This window comes from Thunnus albacares, chromosome 14 (assembly GCF_914725855.1).
Source record: "Thunnus albacares chromosome 14, fThuAlb1.1, whole genome shotgun sequence".
Taxonomy (NCBI): domain Eukaryota; kingdom Metazoa; phylum Chordata; class Actinopteri; order Scombriformes; family Scombridae; genus Thunnus; species Thunnus albacares.
The window spans coordinates 12,012,240-12,038,761 of NC_058119.1; the positions used below are offsets into that span (position 1 = coordinate 12,012,240).

The 26,522-nt window shown below is 39.6% G+C and overlaps 1 pseudogene; it reads left to right on the plus strand.

Annotated features, from left to right (window-relative positions):
• Positions 1-922: 922 nt before the first annotated feature.
• On the plus strand, positions 923-25,901 carry LOC122997350 (annotated as a pseudogene).
• Positions 25,902-26,522: the final 621 nt, after the last annotated feature.

The window sequence follows — 26,522 nt, forward strand, 5'->3', positions numbered from 1 at the left end:
GGAGCTGGCACCTATAAGTTCCTAGGGGTGCAACTCAACAACAAACTGGACTGGTCAGACAACACTGAGGCCCTCTAGAGGAAAAGACAAAGCAGGCTGTTCTTTCTGAGGAGGCTCAGGTCCTTCAATGTGTGCACAAGGCTGCTACGGATGTTCTACCAGTCTGTAGAAGCCAGTGTTATCTTCCTTGCTGTTGTGTGCTTGGGAGGTGGCATCAGGACTTGTGGTACCAACAAACTGGGCAAGCTATTGAGAAAGGCCAGCTCTGTGGTGGGGATGGAACTGGACAGTGTGGAGGCAGTGACAGAGAAGAGGATGAGTGTGAAGCTGAGAGCTATCATGGACAACCCCTCTCATCCTCTCTATGCCCAGCTGAGATGGCTCAGGAGCATGTTCAACCACAGAGTCATCCAGCCTCATGCCTCAAAGCGATGATGGGGCTCTTTGCTGCCATCAGCCATCAGGCTCCACAATGCCACAGCACCCACTACCTCCTACCTCCATTGATTGAGACTCAAAACTATACACCACTTACAGTTAAACTGTCATCACCAGAGATATTGCACATGTATATACAACAGTGTATGAGTGTATGTACTGTGTGTATATTTTAGAAACAGCACCATTGCACATGTATATTATACATATAGATATATTTTATTGTATATAGTAATCCTATTTTATCTTATTTATTTTATTTTTTACTTACTTTTTTGATGTATGTGTATTCATGGATTTATTCATTCATTCCTTTCTTTGATGTTAACTGCATTCCCTCGTTCTACTGTGTCAAATTGAATTTTCCCTACGGGGGATTAGTAAAGGTACATCTTATCTTATCTTATCTTATCTTATTAGTTTGTTAGGTGAGCAGAGTACCCAGAGTTCAGCTAACATGTCATGATAAGCAGACTCTTACAGTATGCAGTTAGCTCAGACTAAACCCCATGTGTTAGCGCTACTGACTGACATAGACGATTATCTGATATGCTCTCACTCATTGGAACAGGAAGTCAGGGATTCCACTACAGTGATAAATCATCTCAAGGATCTTGGGTTCAATATAAACTGGGCAAAGAGCTGAGTAGAACCTATGCTATGTACAGAATACTTGGGTCTCAACATAAACTCCTTCTCTCATTGTGTCACACTATCAGAGAGGACATTAGTGTCTCTCACACAGTGTCTCTCCCTTTCCCAGCCGGGAAAAGTCGTATTGTTCAGACTATGCCTGCGCCTACTGGTGCCTACTAATGGCTTCTGTAATATTTGTTGTACACTTAGGGCTTCTAACGATGAGGGATTTTCAGCATTGGGTTGAGCATTACGCCTGTGCCCACGCCGTCACCTCAGCCACAAGGTGAAAATAACACCAGTGTGTGTGGCGGCTCTTCGCCCATGGAGGGACTTGACAACTCTTGCGTCAGGTGTCCTTCTGTGGGCGGTGTCCTCCAGGGTAACCATGACAAGGGATGTGTCCCTGTCAGGGAGGGGGGTGACCATGTTGGGCAGAGCGGTGAATGGCACCTGGGGCCTGAGGCTGGCTCAGGCTCCCATAAATGTCTTTGGGTAGTGTTTTTTGCACTAAAGCATTTTTGCACTATGTCCAAGGTCACCATGTCTTGGTAAAAACAGACAACTCCACTGTGGTAGTGTACATCAACCCCCAGGGTGGCACTTGTTCACTGAAGTTGCACAAGTTAACTCAGAAGATAATCATGTGGAGCAGCACCAGACTCCTGTCCCTTCGAGCAACACATATGCCGGGCGTTTTGAACAGGGGTGCAGATCTTCTGTCCTCAGGGAACTCCCTGTACAGAGAGGACTTTGCACCTGCAGGTGGTGGAGCAAATTTGGCAGATATACAGCTGGGCAGCCATAGATCTATTCATCTCGCAAGAAAACACTCAGTGTGCGCTGTTTTTCTCCCTGTCGGACATAAAAGCACCTCTGGGGTGGATGCTCTGGCCCACCCATGGCCAAATATGCTGCTCTATGCCTTCCCCCCTCTCAGCCTGATCTCCCCCACCTTAACCAGGGTGAGAGAGCAGGGCTTGTTGCTCTCTCATCACACATATGAGCCTATAGAGGCAATGGAGATGAAGTTTATTTCACTGAAAACAGTATTGCTCTTAGCTTTAACCATAGCAAAGCGTGTGAGTGACTTACAGGCTTTGCCCTTTCTGCTTGCAGTATGCCCCAGGGCTCACCAAGGTCTGCTTGCAGCCCATCCCGGCCTTTGTGCCTAAGGTGATGGAGTCAGCCTACAGATGTCCCACAGTGGAGCTTTTGGCTTTTTATCCACCTCCATTATCCTCGGTGGAGGAGCAAAGGCTTAACACGTTATGCCCGTTGTGGGCTCTGCATGTGTATGTGAGTAGGGTTCAGCAAAGAGGATGAGCTGTTTGTGTAGTGGGCCGTTCCTCATAAAGGTGAGCCATTGTCTCACCAGAGGCTGTCCCACTGGATTGTGGATGCTATATCTCTGGCCAATAGATATAAAGGGTTTGAGGGCTCATTCTACGAGGGGTGTGGAAACTTCATGGGTCCTCTTCAAGAGATTTTCAGTACAGGACATTTGTGCTGCGGTGAGATGGGCTATGCCTCACACTTTTGTAAGGTTTTACAGGCTGGATGTCTAGGGGCCATCCTTGGCACAAGCAGCGCTAGATGCAAACACGCCAGGGCCCGTGTGATATCACTACCTAGTTCAATATTGTTTATGGTTTCAGGAAACTTATGCAATCCGGGTGTGGTCTATATTTCCCATGGTGAAACACTGAATGATGTCAGAAAAAGAACTAGGTTATTTAACATAATCCCCAGTTCTTTGATAACAGAGTGAGGTGTTTCACCATCACTTCCCTCCTTGCATAGACATGGAAAGAAACCAGTCCAGAATGATTTGAGAGGAGTTGGTTGACTGTGGTAATTTGAGGGGACGTGCCACGAGCACAGATCGACCTGTCTGTCACTGACAGACGTGGTGTCATTGGAGCCTCCGTAGTTGGTCATGCCGAGGCAATTCCCCATAGTGAAACACCTCCCTCTGTTATCAAAGAATGGGGGATTATGTTAGGTAACCCAAAGTTTTGACACTCCATAGAAAGGAATAGTCCAACATTTTGGACATGCATTTTATTTGCTTTCTAGAAGATTAATACCACTCTCATGTTTTTATGCTAAATATGAAGCTACAGCCAGTAGATTAGCTGAGATTAGCATAAAACTGGAAATGGGAAAACAGCTAGTAATGCCAATTTAGCTACTTTCTCACTTGATTTGGCAACTTTTAAGACCCTTCTAGCAACTTTTTTCCTTTTAAGCTATTGTGGCTGTGGCTCTCTGGACTGACTGTGTTCTATGGGTGGGCAGCACCTTAAGTTGTCCAATCATCAGCTATACAGAGATGTGACTGAGCTGTGAATGTGCATACCTGACGACCAATCACTGATCAGCATTGTTTTATTGGGGAACTGCTTCTCCTTTGTTTTTTATTCTAAACAGTTTAACTTGTCTTGACTATTTAAGTTGTTTTTTTTTTTTTTACAATAGATGTTTTATTCTAGTGATTTTTTTCCAGTGTTACTTAATATTCTTTACTTTCATTATTTAAAATCTTGTACATATGTTGTTGTGTCATGACGTCGCAGATATGCAAGCATGCATTTTGTGACTTTTCAAGCAAATTTTAGCTGCTTTCCACTGAAAATAGTTGGCAACACAAGAAACAATAAGGTAACAATATGGCGGATATTGATACCACTAAAGCTCAATAGTTAACATGTTTCATCTAGTTTTCTAACCTAACTGTCTCCTTGCTGTAGCTTCATATTTAATGTGCTGATATGAGAATACAGATCTTCTAATCTACAGTAAAAGTGAAAATAAGAGTATTTCCCAAAATGGTAGAACAATTTCTTAAAGTATGGCGATAAAGCCGATAGGCAATTAACTTAGCAAAGACTGGAGGCAAATGTAGACCACTAGCCAGCTCTGTCCAAACTTCTGCCTAAAGCTCACTAACGAATACAGTGTATCTGTGCAGTGGTTAAGCCTTAAGCAAATGAAAATGTGAAAAGGACAATTTGCGGTTTCAGAGGGGATTATGTGCTGTAACTATTTCTTGAAGAACAACAGTTTATCTATTCTATTCATCAAGCACTTCTGTGCAGCATTTCGGCTGGTTTTCTGGAAACAACAAGACTCTGGGATGTCACTGTGCCAGTGTTTATGCTACGCCAAGCTAATGGTCTCCTAAATCCAGCTCCATACTAAACACACAGACATGAGAGTGGTATCTATTTTCTCATCTGACTCTTATCAAGAAAGACAATATGTGTATTCCCCAAAATTTTGAACTATTTTTTGAAGTATTTGTCTATATAGTCTATGCAGGTAACTCATACTTTTTGACTTTTCTTTGAACCTTTACATCACATTCAATGACCAACACAGCTTACCTGCCACCAGAGCACTCATTGTGCGCACAAGTTTGTACACCAGTTTTTACGGTCAAGCCAGCCAGCATACACAGCTCCGGCATAGCAAAACAGTGCCAAGTCCTGTCTTTCATAGCCTCTTCAAATGGAGCACCCAGAAGCACCTCGTACCTCCTGTCTGGTTTTAATTTCCATGGGCATGTAAGCAGTTTAGAGGCACAAGAATCATACTCAGCTTTGTTGAGCTTGCCAATCACACTTGCACTTGTTGTTGTTAACATGGTGTTACTTCTATTACTGTGTGTTTGCCACAAGGGACACTATTAAATCAGCTAAGTGATGATTAGAGATCAGAGATGAGATCAGTATTCTGCTGGATGTTGTTGATGTGACACTTTAGCTATCTTCAAATCCGCAGTTCAAAACAAGTCAAATCAGGCCTCATGAAAACAGCGTGCTTCAGGAGGAACCATGAAGGAAATTCCCTTATGTCCATCATGTTTGTAATTAAGAGACAGAAGACAGACAGAAAGGGAGAAAAGAGGAGAGCAGTCTGGTTGTGTGCTTTTCTGCACTAATTAAGCCATTGCCCCCATACTAACCTTTCCCCAAATTAGGCCAGACTTTCTAATTAATATCCTGAATATAACTGAGGAGAAAAATGTGAGACAATTAAAGTGATGGTATTCTCACCTCCCTTGCTGTCAGTGAAGAGATAACCCTATACCCCCTCCTCCAGGCAGGGGTTCAGGGACAGCACAAGATTTGATGGGCTTAAAACGTTACAAAGTTCATGGAGAAACCAGAGGAAGACAGCGGGGTCCCATCTGTGTGTCACTGGTCAATATGGGCCTAAATAACTTCGGAAATGTAAAACTAACCCTGTCATTTGATATGAGTGATGTAAGGCCATGTGATGTAAAATACCACATTGTGTGCAAAAAGCCATATTTATAAAAGAAGAGTAGTTTATGTTCCTTTCCTTAGGAGTCATCTTGAATACACTGTGTATGAGACAAAATCATAGCAGAAGATTTTTTCTAGATATTTTCTAGACAATACCATCTGAGCATCTGATAAGACAACAAGACTTACGAAGGATTTTGCACCTGCATTCTGCCCCAAACATGCGAATTTATTGAAAAGAGTGGCTGGAATTTATATTTATTTTCTATGAGCTCTCCTTCACTTGCAGAACGGTTTGGAGGGTGTCTCAGTCCAGGGGCTGACTGCATAATTACCTGCTGTCTTACTGTAGTATGTCAGGTGCTGCAGCAGGTCAGCTCTGTGAGGCTGCACAGCAGTGCTTTGAGCTAAACATCACATGTTCATTATTGGACTAATTGAAATTTTGACCAGTGGTGCTAGATGAAAGGTCAAGGGATCCAAGTTATTACAATTCATCCTCTGGGTACAATGAAATGTCAGTACCAGATTTTACAGCAACGCATCCCAAAAAATAAATAAATAAAATAGCACAACTTTGAGTTTAAATACACATCATCAAGCAGTGTGAGGATTTAGCGAGTAACCTGCAGAGATCAGACAAAAGAAAATGACAAGGACAGGGTATGATTCACAATCCCACTGGGGGAGGATGAGGGAGAGATAATTAAGAGGAAGAGGAATAATTCCAATTAAAATATCCTGGCTTAAAATATCCAATAGTGTCATCCTCCCCATTGTGCTGTATGGTAGTGAAGTATGGGGCCCTCTCAGTCATCATATAGCCTATACCCATTGGCACAAACATCCAACAGAATCTTTACACACAGAATTCTGCAGATACATTTTACACGTACACAGAAAAACACCAACAAATGCCTGATAATAACTGATAATCAACATTCAAAAGAAAGAACTCACATTTTTAATTCACCTTAAATCCAACCAACCAGACACTCTCCATTCAAAAGCCCTCCAAACCCAAGAGCTGAGCCCAGAAAAGAGTCCCCTATGTCAGTTGTTGCTGAGACTAACTGCTCCCTCTCAGATACTCTGACCAGTCTCACACCAACACTAATTTCCAAACACCAATCAGAGTAAACCAAATTATAATACAATGTAAAAAAAACCCTATTTGGAACATTGGAGAGAAGAAGCTAAAAGCCAAATTAGATTAGACTGTTATCTGGCCCTAAAAAGAGATTATGAATGGGCAGAATATCCATCTACTGTCAGAGATGGAAAACAGAGACAGATCCTAACCAAGTACAGGTTCAGTGACCACAAACTGGCAATTGAAAAAGGATGACACAAAAAGTCATGGCAACCAAAAGAAAACAGAATATGTGGTCACTGTTTGACAGGTGAGGCTGAGCCAGAGATGCACTTCCTCCTACAATGTAAAACATTCGATGAAATAAGGAACATTTGTATAAATATGTATAAACATGCCACAACCTGACGGACAATGAACAACCTAAACACACACAGCACACACATGCATTCACACACACACACACACACACACACACACAAATAAATGCATAGGATATACTGTATATATATATTTAATACATATCAATATTAATGTTGTGTTAATGTTCATATTATTGTTATTTTGTACTGTCCAAATATTTGGACAAATTGTATTTTGATGCTTTGGCAACATTGTTCTTGCCAGTAAAGCCAAATGAAATGACTTGAATTGAATTGAATTGAATTGAGTAGAGTAGCCTATCTTCAGAGGATCCCTCCTGAGGCAGGAGATGTAGCTACTGTACAGTATGGGGACATTAGGTGGCTTGGAGGGACCAGCCACCGAGTTAGTAACACAGCCCCAGAATAAGATCTTCCCTTTGCCCCGGCAATCAGACCTGATACCTGCTTTCTGCAGGGGAACAATGCACAGCAGACCCACCAACGACAGGAGGAAGAGAGGGACAGCAGGAGGGATAGAAGAGCAAAGATGTGAACATCTAAAACCTTTGTTACATGAGGTTTATTTGCATATTTTAAAGATACTGTATATGTTTGAAAAAGTATTAGGAAATTATGAAAGCATCTTGAAAATCTATGCTAAACTGATGATAACACAGAACAGTGCACATCAGTTTCAAAATGTCCTAAAATTAATTACAATGTTGTGCATAACAATTCATTTGTGTCCTTACTGTCCTTGTCCTGTTCTCTTTCCAGTAACATGCTGTACAAGCCTTTCTAACATCTTCAATGAAAAGAACAGCAGCAGTACTTTCATATGCACTGCAGCCATCTATGTGAGTGGTGGCAAATATAGTGGAAGTTTTGAATTGGTCACAGTTGAGTTGTCAACGCAATCTAGTTTACAAAGCATTTTCTCCTGTATCGACAGAATTTTCATTATATCAAGATTCTGTCACCATTTTATGCTTTTAGTTGCTTAAGAGCAGAATCTGGCTTCTGTGGAGAAGTCACTTTTCTACCTCTGCACCCCCACTTATCACAGAGGAAAATTACCATACCAGCAGACTAAAACTTTGCAAGATAATACTTTTGAGAGTAACATCCATCACCTTCAGTTTTTTTTCCGGAAGTCTCTCTGTTGGTTTGACAGACTAACAGTGCGGTGGTCAAAGCAAAAAAGGAAGAACAGAGCAACTGTTTCCTCTACTTCTTTTGTGTCTTTCATCTTTAGTGCCTTATGAAGAATTTAATACAAAATGCCCCCATATAAATAATTAGAAAAAAGATTTAACACAGTGAAAGAGATGGGAATTAAATCTAAGGCAATATTAATAGAAACATCAATGGTGACAAAGTATAGTAGTAGTTAGGTAGAAGTAGTAGGTTGACTTAGGGGTTAAGATGCCAATTATGGACCGCAACATCCCCAGTTGTAGTATTTTACTAAGTAAACCTCTTTTCTAAATCAAGTATAATCTTGAAACACAGGAATGGACTTCTTTTCACCCTTCCATTATTAAAAAAGGTTTTAAAGAAGCAAACAAAGAATATTAATGCTGATTAACTATATGCAAAAAAATGTGGATGATAATTAATCAAGAAGTGAATGATTTAATCCTCTGGGGACAATGACATGACTGTACCAAATTTCACAGCAATGCATCCCACTAAAAACCCCCCCAAAAAAACACAACTTTGATTTTAAATGCACATCGTAAAGCAGTGTGAGGATTTAGTAGTGAGTAACCTGCAGAAATCAGACAAAAGAAAGGGACAAGGACAGGGTATGATTCACAACCCCATTGGGGGAGGATGGGAGAGAGATCATTAAGAAGAGGAGGAGTAGCCTATCTTCAGAGGATCCCTCCTGACGCAGGAGATGTAGCTACTGTACAGTATGGGAACATTAGGTGGCTTGGAGGAACCAGCCACCAAGTGAGTAACACAGCCCGAAAGTAAGATCTTCCCTTTGCTCTGACAATTAGACCTGACACCTGCTGTCTGCAGACCCACCGACGGCAGGAGGAAGAGAGGTACAGCAGGAGGGATAGAAGAGCAAAGATGTGAACATCTAAAACCTTTGTTACATGAGGTTTATTTGCATACTTTAAAGATACTGTACATGATAAAAAAGTATTAGGAAATTATGAAAGTATCTTGAAAATCTATGCTAAACTGATGATAACACAGAACAGTGCACATCAGTTTCAAAATGTCCTAAAATTAATTACAATGTTGTGCATAACAATTCATTTGTTTCCTTACTGTCCTTGTCCTGTTCTCTTTCCAGTAACATACTGTACAAGCCTTTCTAACATCTTCAATGAAAAGAGCAGCAGCAGTCCTTTCACTGCAGCCATCTATGTGAGTGGTGGCAAATATAGTGGAAGTTTTGAATTGGTCACAGTTGAGTTGTCAACGCAATCTAGTTTACAAAGCATTTTCTCCTGTATCGACAGAATTTTCATTATATCAAGATTCTGTCATCGTTTTATGCTTTTAGTTGCTTAAGAGCAGAATCTGGCTTCTGTGGAGAAATCAGGATGGAGTGGAGAAGTCACTTTCCTACCTCTGCACCCCCACTTATCACAGAGGAAAATTACCATACCAGCAGACTAAAACTTTGCAAGATAATACTTTTGAGAGTAACATCCATCACCTTCAGTTTTTTTTCCGGAAGTCTCTCTGTTGGTTTGACAGATTAACAGTGCAGTGGTCAGAGCAAATGGGAAGAACAGAGCAACTATTTCCTCTACTTCTTTTGTGTCTTTCATCTTTAGTGCCTTATGAAGAATTTAATACAAAATGCCCCCCATATAAATAATTAGAAAAAAGATTTAACATAGTGAAAGAGATGGGAAGTGAATCTAAGGCAATATTAATAGAAACAGCAATAGCGACAAAGTATAGTAGTAGTTAGGTAGAAGTAGTAGGTTGGCTTAGGGGTTAAGAAGCTGGCTATGGACCGCAACATCCCCAGTTGTAGTATTTTACTAAGTAAACCACTTTGCTAAATCAAGTATAGGCTTGAAACACAAGGGTTTTAAAGAGGAAAACAAAGATTATTAATGCTGATTAACTATATGCTAAAAAGTGAATTACAACTAATCAAGAAGTGAATGATTTACAGTTTTTATCAAAAATGGTCATAGATGCCCTCAGGTCTTCTGGAATCTCCAGGATAATCATAAAAACTAATGACAATTGAAAAATGCTTTTGGTCAACCAATAAAGAGTTTTAAGTAAATATAATGTGTGCTCTCCTTATATTCTTAATGAGCCTGTCCTCTTATATTCTGAAAAATTTGCTGTTGATCTAAAGTTTTCTTGGGAAAACCAGAAAAGAAAGTACTTCAGTAATCAAACTTGCTATAGTGATAAAAGCATACATTATTCTCTTAATATTTCCTGTGTGAGAAATGGCAGCACTCTGGCAATATTTCCGAGATTATAAAAGCAATTTTAGTGGTATTTGTGACCTCAGTCTTCAAACTTTTAGTTAAAAACACACTCTGAGATTTTAATTTGGGGTTGACCTCCAGTGGCACAGGTTTAAAGTCAGCCTTCATTTGGTGACTCATGCTTCAATAATTTCAGCCTTGGGTTGGGTCTTTGTACACAAAGACATAAATAATAATTTACTGTGTCAACAGGACTGATAATAGTACATTAGGCAATGCAGAAATTAGATACTGTCTGCATACCATGTTTCCAGTGGCAGCATGTTAGAAACTAAACAGCACAGGCCCCAAAATGGAGCCTTGGGGAACCTCACATATTAATGTTATGATAGTGGAAGGATGGGAATAGAAAACCAGTAGCAGTGGCGGTGCGTGGCAGATATTACTGGGGAAACCAGTCAGCTTGTTATGGAAATCATATAGTCATATGATGGCGATCATATGGAGATCTCCATATGATCGCATGGAGATATCATTATCATATCGTTACTTGCTTTCACAGACCAGAATCAACGAGTGCCATTACTGTTGTAATACTTCTCATTCTCACTTACATCCCATTTGTCAGGAACAATAGCAACAAGGCTTTTGTGGACTACAAAACAACATGAGGTGCAATTTATTTTCTCTCTCCAAATACTGTACAACATGTGCAAACTTCTCACAGCCATAAGCACTGGTTGTTAGTAACAGATGAATTATGTGCATCCTCTACGCTGCAAGCAAGAAACAGCAATGCTGGACACACACACAATCACACACTAGATCTATACAGGTGCTGCCTCTGAGTTTCTTCTCATCATCTAAAGAATAAACACATAGCTGTAGGTTTTCAGACAAATATCACAATTAATTGGATATTAACGCAGTACTACTGCAGTATGTCGCTGTAATGTTTAGACATTTCTGTGAGGTATCAAAGTGAAGTAATTAAGACAACAACTAAGTGATTATGTTCCCCAGAATATATATAAAACGATGTATATAAACTTTAGCAAAATAACAATGACTAAAACATTTGATGGATCACATAACAAGAAAATATGTTTTAAAGACAACAACATTATCAAAACAAAGGCCACAGCGGGCTAGTGACAGCAGGCAGAGTAGCCTATGTGTCACTGTGCGTGTCAAGAAATAAATCGTTTTTTTTACTCACCTCTGCTTGTAGAGGAGGGATATTCTCCCATCCTTCATTGTTGTGCCCCATGAGTTTTTCAAGGAGCTGCTTGACCGGTCAAACAGGAGACAATGCCAGCAGAAACATCAACATATCTTCTTCATGTTAGCCACTGTGTTCTAGCGTAGTTCCCATCACAAAAACTTGCTAACTGGTTCCACTGGCACCATGAGTAGCAGGCTAGCTGGTTGGAGACTCAGTGCAGGTTTTTTTTTTTAATGATGAATTGACCATGCAATATTGAGCTTGGTCAAGCCAGGCCTCGATCTGATTGGATAAAACTTTTACTTTTTTCTCTAAGGGAAGCCAGGCAAAGCTGGCCTGCTTTGAGCGGTGCATCTCACTGACTAGACAGAGCAGAGGAAATCAACTACACATTGTAATGCATACAGCAGGAGGGCGCTGTTTCGTACGATACACCAGCTAAAGAAGAAAAATATGATAATACGTGGAATGTTTTGATAACAAGGGAAATGGCAAAACTTAATAACATAAAAATGCTGCATAGATTTTTAAGGCAGTTGAGCTAACAATCTTTTCTTTTTATAAAGTATCTTATTTTAGACTAATTTTGATATTTGTTATATCATACCTACCTATGTACTGGTTGTGTCAAGAAGGTTTTTTGTTTTGAATTTTGAGTCAGTAATATTTTTTAAAGTGAGCTCATTAGGCATTTCTAATTACTTACAAGTTAAAAAGCATGATGCTATTTGAAAATGTTTAAATTTCTTGCTGTTTTCTGATTATGGAAATTACGACATTTGACCCTCCTGGGTTGATTTCTATAAGTGTGAGAGTGGCCATCAGTGCAGCCAAACTATTTTCACATAAATCTGTAGAGAAAGATTACTGCCTGATAGGAAATGACATTTCTTATACCTCTTACAGTTATCAAATTTTCTCTCTTCTACCTCTCTATTATCTTTTCCCCCAAAAGAACAACAGCTCTGTAAATATTGAAGGCTTTGCTAGAGAGATTCATTGCCTTATATCCACAGAACCAGGCAGCAGTGCAAATAATATGTGGATGTTCTCAAAACTATTACTAACCTTCTTGCCACTTTGTTTGGCTTCAGTGATCTAGTCAACCTCTCTAAAGTTATACAGAGATTTTAAAAATATATAGCATTTTTCAGTATGTGTCAGTTATGCTGAAATATAATGTAGGTAATTTGTCCTAGTTAAGAAGCATCATCACTGACCTACAAAGACCCTCCTGTTAGTGTTGTGATAAGGTCAAAGCAAACCGGGCCATCTTCAGTAAGAATACAAGAATTTTTCTTTGGGACACACTCAGTCAACTGGCTTTTAATGAATTCAAGGAGACGGGTTTGTCTTTATTGGTCAGTTTCAGAAGTGATTTTTGAGCTTCAGACTTAAGGCAGGGTTTTTCTAATTGTCCTAAATCTTGTTTCAAGAGGAAAGATAAGGGTATTGATTGAACCCATGCAGTGTGCTGTGTAAAGAAAGTTTATAATAATAATTGTTATAATCATTGGTGCACAAATATAATGACAACACACACAGTTTAATTGCACCCAGTTTTTTTACAAAGGGACAAAGACCTATAGAGTACAGTGCAATAAACATAGTGAAAATAGAAGAGCCATGCACTGTTCCAGGTGAAGCTTTATCAAACAAAAACTACATATGGGATATAATAATGCATGGCAATAAACAGGGCATATGCTTTACTCTATTGAATGTCAAGGACATACCAGATGTCTGTGGGGTTATATGTGAAAAGCACATTTCCTATATGCCAGGCAAATTTACCAGATTATCTGTGTTTTGAAGTGAAAATAAACCAAAAAAAACTGCCATTTATGTATTTTAAAAAGTTAAGATTATACAACACCATGCCTCAGTGAGCAAAGCAGATTTGCTTTGTTTGATGGAGTTTTGAATGGAAGATTGACTTAATGAGTGACCTCATGTCCAGGTCATGAGAAATCAAAGCCGTCCATAACTTTCAACCGGCTGCCACTGTGGTTCATTTTGATGACAACGGGTCACACGTCAATGCTAATTTGTTCAGTTAAATTTCTTAATGAACCCCTTGAATGAATTAACCCAGCAAATTAGCATTGATGAATTATCCATCAGTGGTGTGGAGTGGAATAAAAGCAGGTTATAAATATATAAAAAACTAACCACAGATTGAATACCTGCATAGATGATGAAAGTATAAATACAGAGTTTACATGAAATCTCCAAAACAAGAAAAATACAGATAAAAATACTAGAGTTTGTTAAATGCAATGTCACATTGATGTCCTCTTGTGGCAAAACAAACAGTTAATTAAATAGCAGACATTAATCACTGTAACGTTCCCAGGGAGAGACCAAGCAAACTGGCCCTGCTCTCCGGTGGTTATACTGAGCACCTTGAGGGAACTATTCTTTGCTGTTTCCAGATGCTTAGTTCTGCTCCATTTCACCTCTCACCAAGTTTTTGATCAAGCCTTGACTTCATTACACTCTGGTGGATGATTTTTGAGGAACCATGAAAAGTGACACTCCTGGCACTATATTCATGCACTCCTTCCTTTCCTTTATGATTTTTTACAACTAAAATAAACTATTTTTCACAGAATTAATGCAGTTAGCTATGGTTATTACAGCTTTTCTGGCCCATCGTAGGACAGCAAGTCCTTCATGGTGTTTAGAGAGTGTGCAGATATTAGTTTCTGTTTCAACAAAGACACATTGTGTTAGCTGGTATCTAGCTTTCTCTATTGTGTCTCTGATTGCATTTGAGATGTGGCAAGTGACAGAAGTATGGATTGCCTGGTTGCATGAGCAATTTCTCTGTAGCCCATAATTGCACTATATTGATGCAAGAGAGAGGGGTTTTCATTTTATATCTTACAATTCCACAGTTGGCTGATGAAAATGGGGCACTCTGCTCTTTGTGAGCCATGACATACTCATTCTGTAGAACAGCCTGCCCTGCTTTGTGTATACGTGGCAAGGGCTGAATTTAGTATTGTGTAGAGTAGATGCATGATAGCATTCTTGATTAGGTACTGCATGTGCCTTTTTATTTCCAGCACTGATGGAAAGTGAGCTTGCTGTACGTCCTAGAAAGCGATCTTCAGATAAAAAATACAAGGATACATCAATCATCGCAGAATTATAGTACAGAAACAACTGTTAACAATTGCTCCCCTGCTACAAGAAAAAAGATCAGATGAAAATTTGGAAAAATGACAGACACGCTAAACTGTGCTGTGCACAAAACAAGTGGGTGAAAGACACAGTGGAAATCCCAGACCTGCTTGAATCATTGACATAAAACTCAAACATCGAATGTTCCATCAATTATTTACACCTGTACAAAGCAGCAATTGTAAATTTGGGAAAATTATGAATATAATACATTAAGCGGGAAATACAGACTGTATTCCATCAGACATTAAAATATACCGTGAAAAGCAGTTGAAGAATAAAGTTTGATGATGGTGAGACTTTTGAATGTGAGTGTTTTGCATATTTTTCTGAGCCCTTAATTGTATAGCTACCATAAAGTGGTGCTATAGTTATGATTGCCCTGAGCTGTGAGCGCCACATGTGATCAGCAGTCATAGCGAGCAGCTGCTGTAAGCCATATGGCCCTTTGAGCTGTGGAGGGAGAATCCCCGAGTCCTCATTAAACAGCTCATGGACCATTGGCCCAAAGACCTGACTGCTTCTCTGATGGTCTGCATTATCCCTGATATATTCCTACAAAGTGGCTGCTACAGTGCCTCCCAATTTTAAGGAAATGGCTGACAATATTTTATTTTTCATGTGTGTTTGTTGTTAAAGTAAATCTGATACTTCAGCTGCAAAGTCAGCTATATGCAGGCAGCTATTCTACAGCTAGCCAACTGCATAACATGAATTGAACTGAAACATGAATTGTAGGATGCACTTTTTATGTGATACAAAACCACTCAAAAAAAAAAGAATTTTAATTGTGCAAAATAAATTCGCTGATTAGCAAAGAAATGAGGCAACACAAAATTTTACTCAAATGAGTCATCACCATATGACCATAATTTGTATGTTATAATTTGTGAGTAACACCATTCCAAGGACATAGTTTCCATTAGGGACGGGAGTTACTTTTCAAAAACCTATTCTTGTTCCCTTTGCTTTTACAATTTCAGCTTGATTTACTCACTAAAATCTATTAAATTAGCTGCAATATTAAGAGTCAGCAGTGGCAAGTGCTTTTTAGCCTTTTTTGTGCTGGGTTATTGAGGCCACACCAAGAAGAAGATGTGAGAGGAAGACCTGCAGACACTAACCAGGGCTGAAAACATTACTGAATACGACTGTGGCTCAGGAGGTAGAGCGGGTCGTCCACTAATCAGAATATCGGCGGTTCGATTCCCGGCTCCTCCAGTCCACATGCTGATGTGTCCTTGGGCAAGATACTTAACCCCAAATTGCTCCTGAAGGCTGTGCCATCAGTGTATGAATGTGTGTTAATGGTTAGTTTCCTCTGATGGGCAGGTTGGGATCTTGCATGGTAGCCCCTGTACCCATTCAGCGTATGAATGGGTGAATGTGATTTGTAGTGTAAAAGCGCTTTGAGTGGTCGGAAGACTAGAAAGGTGCTATACAAGTATAGTCCATTTTTAAGGAGAAAAAAACAATTTGATCATATTTTGGTGACAATGTGTAGTTGAACTAATTAACCTTGACTAATTACAAGAGGCTACAACTGGGAGGTCTGTCCACAGGGATCAATATACCAACGTTTCAGACGTCCAGCCCCAAGCATTGTGGAGACCATTGTGGCCCAGTAGTAAGTTATGGGAAGTGAGAGACTTTGTCCACTTCCAATACCTCACTGCAGGGCCCAGGGTATGGCAAATGGACAAAGTAATGTCTGTAGTGCCATGGGTTAGGGGGCAACTTACAGAGGATGTTCCTGGAGCTCAAGGGACCAACATATTCAAATTTCAGCCCTCAAATCATTAGCATATTGGAGATATGACCTCTGTCCACTTGCTTCTCTGCAGATGGTGGAGGCATTGCGTCGACGAGCCCAAACTCAGCAGGGGAAGGCCTCCGGGCTGTGGCGCCTTGACCAGCATGTTGGGTCAAAAATCAAGTTTTCTTGGAGCCTTCTGCCGGATTTTTAGGAGCCCGCAAAAACCCCCAAAGGGAAGTTTTTTTATCTGTCCAAAAGTCTTCCCTCAGGCAACAATTCCTTAATGGTAGGTTAGGATTAGGATCGTCTTCTTGGAATTTAGGATTAAGATTTTGGAATTAGGATTAGGCAATGACATATCATTTCTTGAATACAGATATCACATGTGGAACCTGCAACCCTAACCCTATCCCCTAACCATATTCCAAGACTGAACCCAAATTCCAAGAATACGATCCTAGCCCTAAAAAAATTGTGAGCCTATGCTTTAAATAGCAATGCACATGAACAAGGACATGATAAAGGAGGAAATTATGTCAGGCAAGTGGCAGGATAATTCACATATTTGCACAGCACAGTAATCTCAAGAGTACATTAGGTAAGATGGACAATATTCCCTACACAGGTACTAATTAAACACTCCAAAGAAGAACAAGCCAAAAACTACTTAGAGTATGTCAGAAACACACCACACATCAGGTATTTACTCTCTAAAGCCCGCCGCACTCCAACTGCTCAGCCTACCCACTACAGTGGGTGCATTAATTAAACCAGCCAATAGGTAGCCACAGCACATCTGGGAATCAGGTGACACAATTTGTATCCAACTAATATCAGAACTTATATAGATCAATACATTCTGAGCGTCCTATTTCCACAGTCCAATTACAGTTCCAGCCTTTCTAACATCATATTTTAAATTATTACTATTATCTGTCGTGTAGATGTCTAATCAACCTTAATTTTTCAACCACATATTGACAATTGATTAATTAATTGAGATAATTTTTGATCTCCACTACAATGTCCTAAAGATCTGACTGAACTTATCATCATCTATGAGGTAATAATAGGATGTGAATTAGCCTGTTTCAACTCACAGATGATGTCATGGTCCTAAAGTATTAGCCCTTAGCCCGAGTCGAGTTGCTGAAGTATTGCCACAGAGTCTCCCGCTCTGGAGATCAGCGTCAGCGTGCAATAACCAGGCCTTGGGAAAGCAGTGCTTGACTTGTGTTTGGAGCCCCACCTCTGTCGCTGTGATTGAGGACCTATTCCATCTTCGTAAAAAAAAGGCTTAGGGTTAGGTGCATCTTATTCTCTAAAATGCAATTCAATTTGGAAGTGAAAGTATTCCTCAATGGAAAAATACAGTTGTCCCAAAATGAGTCTCTGGGCATATTCCAAAGACTGAATCAAATTTCAGGAATACGATCCTAACCCTAAAAAAATGTGAAACTATAATAGCAAATAGCAATGCACATGAACAAAGATATGAAAAAAGAGGACATTATGTGGCAGAATAATTCACACATACAACTGAACATTCAAACTGGAGGGAGCAAAAGGGCAGTGTTCCTGCAACAACAGCTGATTTTTGGTGACTAAAACTATACTTTATATTGGTCTTAAATTCTTATTTATTCTATTTTATTTCTTTGTGGTTATAAATGTCAGTGCAGCCTTATACCAGTCTCAGCTTACTATCAATAAAACTAAATTAATTGTCATTTAGTGCATTACCACTACAGAAATTTACTACTACAGTACAGATATTGAAATAGCCTGGGTAAAATAAATACAAAAATGATAAGAACCATGTACCTTAGAAGAAAAGAGATATCAAACTAGACAATGTGGGCCAAATTTAACTCAAATTGTCAAGAAGGACTTGTTACAAAACAATTTGCAACCCCAGTCTCCAACTATTCTCATTGTTATTTCCACTTAGCACATGTTAGAGTCTAATTTAGCTTTTCGTGTCCTTGGAGCAACATTGGGCAATTGCCTTTCCCTTCTTCAGAATGTTTAGCACAGACATGATTTATCAGGAGCTCATTGATATTCAGCAGCATGTTGACCAGTGAAGTGACAACGCATAACAATGAGTGCAATTAAGTTTCCATGTTTTCGGTAATCAAACTGAATGCAAACTGAAGTGTTGCGTTCTCACTTGAATATTGAGGACCTGTTGACCGGACACTTTGACTGGAGCGTCAGCATTAAGTAACTTAAGAGCAAATGAATCGACAGGGGCCTACTTATTTACCAATTTTATTTTAAACAAAGTATAAAAATTACTGAAAAATATAAGTTTATATTTGAGTTGTGGTCATATTAGAGTTGCATGTTCTGTTTATTGATTGCTACATTGTGTATGTTTAATGAAATATATAATACTCTGGGTTGCAGTTTGCTATCAGCATTGTAAACATGTTCAATAGTAAAAGAACAAACTTTGCATTTTCAGAGAGAGAGAGGCCATACCCGCAAGTGTCTGAATTTTCAACAACTTTCAAATGCCTATTTAGGCTGCTCATTCAACCAAACCAATATGAGATTATAGCTAATGTGAACTATTAATGATCATTACTGATATTGATTAGCCATTATTCATGGGAGTAGAGAGAGGCCCTTGATAAATTGGATGAATTATGTAACGGCCATGAAAAATTACTTGAATTAGCCACATTTAGTTGGAGATCAAAATAAAATGGTAAAATTTTAGAACTTAATGAAATGCATTACTCATTACTGCACCTTAGCTAGATAATAATTGATTTGACAAGTTTATTTGATATGAATTAAAATGTAAATGCCTTGTAAAATTTCACGTGTATGACTGTGAAATGGTTTACACAGCCATTTATCTTTGTAATAATTGTTTTTTACAAAGTTAGAAATTGTGCACAATAATAGTAAACATATCACAACACATGATGGATTTCCCTCAAAAAATCACTTGTTCACTGAAATCATGAAGACCAAAACACAGTAGTATTTTTGGAGTTTCATTTTAAATATTAATTGTGTGTGAATATGAATAGCTAACTAATTGAGACCAATTTTAGCATGACCTGCTTTAAAATTATTCTCAGAATTGTTTGCCAGTAAGGAAATTGGGTTTTAAACTAAACACATTAATTTGACAAATGAAGATTCAGTCTGGAAAAAGAGAACAATCAGCCACTTAGTATCAACAGAACCAGCATTAGTAAATTTTGTTTTGTTGCAACTCTGTATTTACGCTGAAATGACATAATTAGAATGTCATTATCTAATTACTGCTAATCATCTAATCAAGTCAGCAAGCAAACTGCCCTGAGAATAACATCTGCAATAGACACAGGCACTATTTTCTCCCAAGAACACACTGTCAGTGACTGTGGTGGTTATATAATCCTTGATGTCACACTTAGCAAACCATACTTATATGTCAGCCCTGTCCATTAACAGCATGTCTATGGAAATATTACTGCAAAGGTCATTGCCTCAAGGAACAGCGAGACAGAGGGGAGAGAAATGTGCGTGAAATAGCTGTGGCTAGTTGCTTTGCTGCCAGAGCACTGCCTTTGCTTGCCATTTAAAAGTTAGTGAGCTTGGCTGATAATCCCTGTCAAAGGAGTGGGTCTGATCCTTCAGCTGCTATTGATTCCCTGTTTTATTGTTCTTTGATTTCCATTTTAGTTATTTAATGAGCAGATGATAGATTGGTGACCTTCAGCTCTGCCTCGTCTGGCTTCTCTCCCATCTCCTGCACTCATGTTTGTCTGTCCTGACTAAGAGTATTGTTTACCAACCATATTGCTAGAATAAAACGTTGGCATTGGATGTTTCTGCAAACCACGGATACATTAAATGTCTATGTTTCAGTGTTGGCCATTATCAGTTGAATAATGATGTTTTATGATGTGGCGATGCTGTGGTTGAGGTCTGGTTAGTTTAAACACAAAAACCATTTGGTTAGAGTTAGGGAAAGATAATGGTTTGAGTTAAAATAAAAAAATTTTTAAAAAAACGGCTGCAAATGTCCCGACGTCTCACTAAAAATACCCGGTTTTGTCGGTTGAAATGAACATTGGTTTCGAGGTGGTCTCGAACCATGCTCTCTGCTGATTTCTATCTTTCCTCTAACTTTCTTCCAACAAACTTCCTAACCATCCACTGAGACCTCTTCCTCTCAATAAGAAAGTCAGCTCATATAGATCTCATGTGAATTACGTCACTTTAGAAATGTTGATATGATATGTATTACATGTGTTGAAACATAAATATTTGACGTATCTGTGGTTTGCAGAAACATGTAATACAATGCCAATGTTTTATTCTGGCGACCGGACTGTGTTTACTGACTACTATCCTCTTTTTGTTCTCTGCAGTGATTTGAAGCTCTCTGTGTTTCTCTCTCTTTTTAAAGCACTGATTTCAAAAGTGAATATTGCTCCCATCCTCATAAAACTCCTGCATGTGTCTAGTTTTAAAAAGCATTCCATTTTAAAGAAAACCAGCAAAGAGTCTAAGCTAGAAAAGCTTGGCATGAATAGTAGAAATGAAATGAAGGTGATAAGAGATGTTTCATGCACCAATAGTCTCCACTATGATAGTGAGCTCAGGGGTGCAGGGCCTAATCCATTGGATTTTAGGAGTGTGATGGAGAAGATTAGAGGGAAAACTGGTTCTTATTTTCCTTAGTCTTCTTCATGCTTGTTATTCTTCTCCTGTTTTCTCTGAGCTCATTCCGATGTCAGAAAGATTGATTTGCTTTAATATAAAAGAGATGAAAGAGAAATGAGCTTGGGCTATAGCACCATGGAAGCTACATGAACGCCTGAACAACCAGCAGCAAATACATGCAACCTTTTGGATAATTGTTCAGTATTCTGGACCTACTGCAGGAAATTCCTTTTTTAAAAATATTAGCAGAACATAAAGCACACAGCACTGCACGGCCATGGTGATATAGACAGTAATTAGTCTTAATCTGACTGACTTTGTTTGATTTTACACAGAGAGGCAGCTAAGAGAATTATGCATAAGACTTCATTTGAAAGACAGGCAACTGAGCGCACGTTTCCCAACACATGAGTGGCATATTCATTAAGAGAGGTTCATGGTTTATTAAATTTGTTGTAGTATTGAAAATAAAAGCCTTCCCACTGTGGAAGGCTTTGATTCTCCTGAAGAAAAGGTATCCTTCTGGGTTTGACAGCTTGAGGGGGAAAGCCACAGGTAAAAATAGTTTGATAGACATTTCGTGCAATGACGTGTGTATGAGCTCAAAGACATTGCACCTGTTGCCCTCAAAACACCCCAAAGCACAGCAGATATAGTATATCACATATTAAACACAGGAAAATTGTTATTTTCTTCTTAATACCGTTGGGAATGTAGACATTTAGTTGTATTTTGTTGCCAAATATGTCATCAAAGTCCACTGTATCCAGCTGACACCTAGCTAGATTTTGCCTGCAGAGACCTGCATAATTTGGTCGCTAGCGCTGCAGATGGTTGCCACATTTTTGCAACCAAAATGAAAACATCTAATAATTCTTTGGGTGTCCCCACCCTCAGCCTCCCCTGTCAAAATCCTGCTGCTGTACACCTCATTGCCTCCCTGTGGGAGCAGCAGCAGGGCAGTCTCTGTCACATTTGATTACAGCCTTGAAGGCAAAGAGCAACAACATAATAACCTTATCAGTAACAGATGATTGAGATCTTCAAAGGGCCTGTTCTGCCTCGGTGCTTGTTCATCTGACTGGCCAGGGATGCAGACTGATCAAAGGCCTCCAGAACATGGTGGCTCAGCAGCCCTGACTCTCACAGTCCACGGCTTATAACCAGTCAGCTATACTGACATTGCTCATGCATTGCCACTGACAGGTGTCACATCTTTGCTTCCTGGGTGGTGCATTCTCATCAGGGAGAGACATTGTTATTTGATCTAAAATGCCCTTGGTGTCAGATGAACGTGTAGAAGTTCTGAGATGAATGTATGAGTATTTTTTTCTATATTCTGCATATCATAATCACATGGTAGCAATTCAAGGCAGAAATGTTGGATTTCTTTCATTTTTGCATGTTTGGTTACCTTAAGACCCTTTTGATAACACATTACATTACATTATTTCATCTTCAGCAGAGGATATAATGGTTTCAACTTGTAAATGAACCACAGTATGTTTGCACCATCAACACTCACTTACAGCAATGGACTAGCAACCTGTCAACTAGGGCTTTCCTTCTTTCTGCCCATTGCATACTGGGATTGGCTCCATTCCTCCATGACTCTTAATAACAAGTAAAGTAATTATCAGGTAAAGGCAGTGAATACATGAATAAATGAATGAGTAATGAATTGAAACTGTGTAATTAAAATTATTCACACCACTGCAGCTTAAAATACTGTTTAAAGACAATCAAGATTTTTTTTTCTTGTGTTATAAATAGAGTGACATCCTTTGCTTTAACATAGTAAAATCTTGACTCTTGATTGAGATACAAGACAGACAAATCAAGATGAGGCAATTAGGTGATGGAGTAGCAGAGCTGTCTTAGTTGATGGAAGAATTATATTGTACTTAAAATTGTGAATCATAGTCATGATGGTACAAATAGCTGCAGTCGAGGGCACAGGCTCTCTTTAGCTCCAATATGTTCTTGCTCTTCCTCCTACCAGATACCATAACATAATACATGGCACAAAATTAGGTGTGTGAACTGGTTTTAAAGCCATCTTGGTATTAATACTGACAACTTGTCTTAAATTAGTTGTTTCACGTGGACACCAGTGCAACAGCTGTTGCCCGGAGACAAATGTAATGAATGATGTAACTGAAACACTTCATGAATTACAACTATACTTTAAACATGATGTGGAGCAAACTATAAAATCTTTGGAACTAGTTTCACCCCGAAGTCTTTTATTACACGTTGTTTCAATTTTTCTGGGTGGGCGGGGTGGCTCAACTCTAAAATTGCACCGTTGTCCTTTTTACAATGCATAATGATGCCATTACTTTTGGCTTCAATCTGAACCTTTTCCTGGGATTGAACTCCCAGACACCAAAGGAGTTTTTACCCAAATCACTTTCATCTAACTTTATGTAAATCAGTTTTCACAGGTACACCCTTCAACACTGACAATCTACCTCTGCAACCTCAACTCTTTTTTTCTCTTTTTTGTTCAGTTAGGAGTCTTACACTTCACCAAGCTACAGAGAAGTGACAGCTCCAGACAGCTTTGTTGCTCCTTGTTACACATCAAAGAATAAGCGTGTATGTGTATGTTTCAGATGTGGAAATGTGACTACCTTTTTGAAATACTCTTCATTTAGAATTAATATACATTACATACTATAAAATAGTGTGAATGCATAACCTCACATCCATGCCTCTGAAAGCCTAATCTGCTCATACAATCTCAGATCTCAAAAAAGAACTACCCATGGAACTATTGAATATGCAGCATGTGCTATTATAAGAGACTGTGTAGAATATTTGAAAAGAACAAAAGTTACAGTACTCAGTGAGCTCTCTGAAGCCGCTATCTGAGCACTTGTATTGTTAACAATTTACATACAAAATGGCCATTGCCAAATGTGACAAAAGATCACATGTTTTAATCTTACATGCATGCAAAAGAGAAGTTGGAGTTGGGGGACATTAAAATCTTTGATGCCTTAATATTCTTGCGTCCCTCCAAGTGCAGTTGCAAACATGTTAAACAAATCAAACTCATTATTTAAGATGTCTTTTAACTTCTGGCTTCTGGCTTTTTGCAAGGAGGTGTTGGCACAGCTCAGATGATTACAGATTATCTTGATAAGGCTGCTAGATTTGTCATTTGATTGCCTGCCTAGTGTACCCTATAATTCCTGTAATCTACGGAAAAGAAAACCCTTTTATATTTAATTAGTAAAAGGACATCAGTGTCAGAATCTGGTGATCACATGTAACATTTATCATTTCTGACATGTCTTTATTACGCGTCACCGCACATGTAGCCTTGGTGTTTGCTCTCTGCAGCCCACACTCCGGCAACTCTCTCCTTGCAAAAGCTGGTCTTTGCCAGTGGCTCCATCCCTCTGTGTCACTACACTTTATAGATATAAAGGTTAGCGGTGCGCAAGTTTTCATCCAAAAAGAAAACCTCAGAGATCTACAGCTGCTCTTCCTATCTTCCTACAATTACAGCACTTACACACTTTTTCTTAGACTTCTTTGTACTAACTAGGGATGTGCAGAGAGCCCAGTATTTGTATTTGTATATTAAAGTGTTAAAGTAAGTATTTCTGAATAAACTATCTTACAAAGGAGGTCAACCTAACTTTGTGGAAAGGAGAAGGGGAACAACAGGTTATGGAGAGTCCCTTGAGAGCACTTCGCTTGTGTCAGTAGTTCTCTGGGGAACATCCCTAACTCCGGGAATGATGCCCAAATAAAAAAATGTGTGTCATGTAGCAGGTGGATGTGACTCCCCCTGTTCAGACCTGCTGATAGACATGACAGTGGAACAAAAGAGGGAGACTGAGATAGCGATGTAACTGACCTGCACACTGGTATTTAACATGTTTTTTTTTCTTCCCGAAAACAAATAATTTTTTTAATATTTGTATGAAATAAATGTTCGTAAAAACCCAACTATTTGTGCTTTGCCGAATAACGTATTTGTATTGAGGCACACCCCTAGTTGACTGATATAAAGCTACTGTTTGCAACTTCACACATTGACGGGTGCAAACAGCAAGAGGTAATTATTGGAAGTCCTGCATATAATATTATGTCAGAAGTCATTATATATGCTGTGAAAAGCTTGCTCCTCTCCCTTTTCACTAAGCTCTGTTATCCCAACATTATAATTGTTTTGTGTGTTACGTCTTCATTATTTTTAGTCAAATGATTCAATTAATTTGTCAGTTAGGTTTTTCAGATAATTGAATACATTGGTTGATATGTGTGGCTTATCTTTGTATACAGGTTTATGATTTGTTTGAAGGGTCAGCCCACTCTGTATGTTCTATCTCACACAGGCTCCACCCTCTACTGGACTCTATGGGTAATACTATCCTCCAATCACACACACACAATCGCCCACTGAAATTTGCATGTATGTAGCCAGCCTATCAGGACACACCTACCAATTGTGTGTGTATCACACCGTATATAAAGCAGCGTCTCAATGCCACTCACTATCCTTCTTACTTCACCTAACCCGGTTAGGTTTTGCCATCAATTGGAAGAAGAGTGCCCCCCAGCCATGCCAGCAGGTGAAGTATCTGGGAGTCTTGCTTGACTCAGTCTGCAGACCAAGGAGGCTGCTTTATGCTTTTGCTCCTCTTTGTCTCATTCCCCAGTTGCTGGAGCAACTGGTCATCCTGATAGTCCCGGACCACCGTTTGGCACCATGGTACACAGAGATGACCCGGATGTCGGTGGCCCAACCCTGGTCCGTTCCCCAAGTCTGGGGAGCTCTGTCCCAGAAGGCGCACTGCCCACATTGAGCCAACCTCTCCAGGCTTGGCTCCTGAGAGGGACAGGCTGATGCAGGCCGGACTGTCTGCACAGGTGGTGCAGACCATTCAAGTGGTGAGAGCAGGATCCACCACTGCTTTCTAAAAAACTAAGTGGTTGGGATTCAAACGCTAGTGTTAGGGAAGGAGATTAGACCTCCTGACATGTATAGTAGGAGAGGTTCTTTCCCTTCTACAATATCTGGCGGAAAAGGGGCTGTCTCATGCCACAGCTGTTTCCTCCTGTCATGAAGGCCATGGTGACAGACCTGTCTTTGTCCACCCCCTCATGAAACATTTCTTACAGGGGGTTAGAAGACAACGGCCGGTGATGCGTGTCTCAGCCCCCCAGTAGGAACTGCCATTGGTGCTCGAGGCCTTAGTGAATGATCCCTATGAGCCTCTGGAGTGCTCCTCTCTGAAGGCGTTGTCATTCAAGACAGCTTTGCTGCTTGCTCTGACTTCAGCTAAGACAGTGAATGAATTGTGCACCCTGTCGCTTCACCCCAGCTGTTTGCTGCTTCGTGGTGACCACAGTGGTGCTACTCTCAGACCAAACCCCTCCTTTGTTCCTAAGAACATAAGGAGTTCATTCAGGTTGAGAGCTATTCA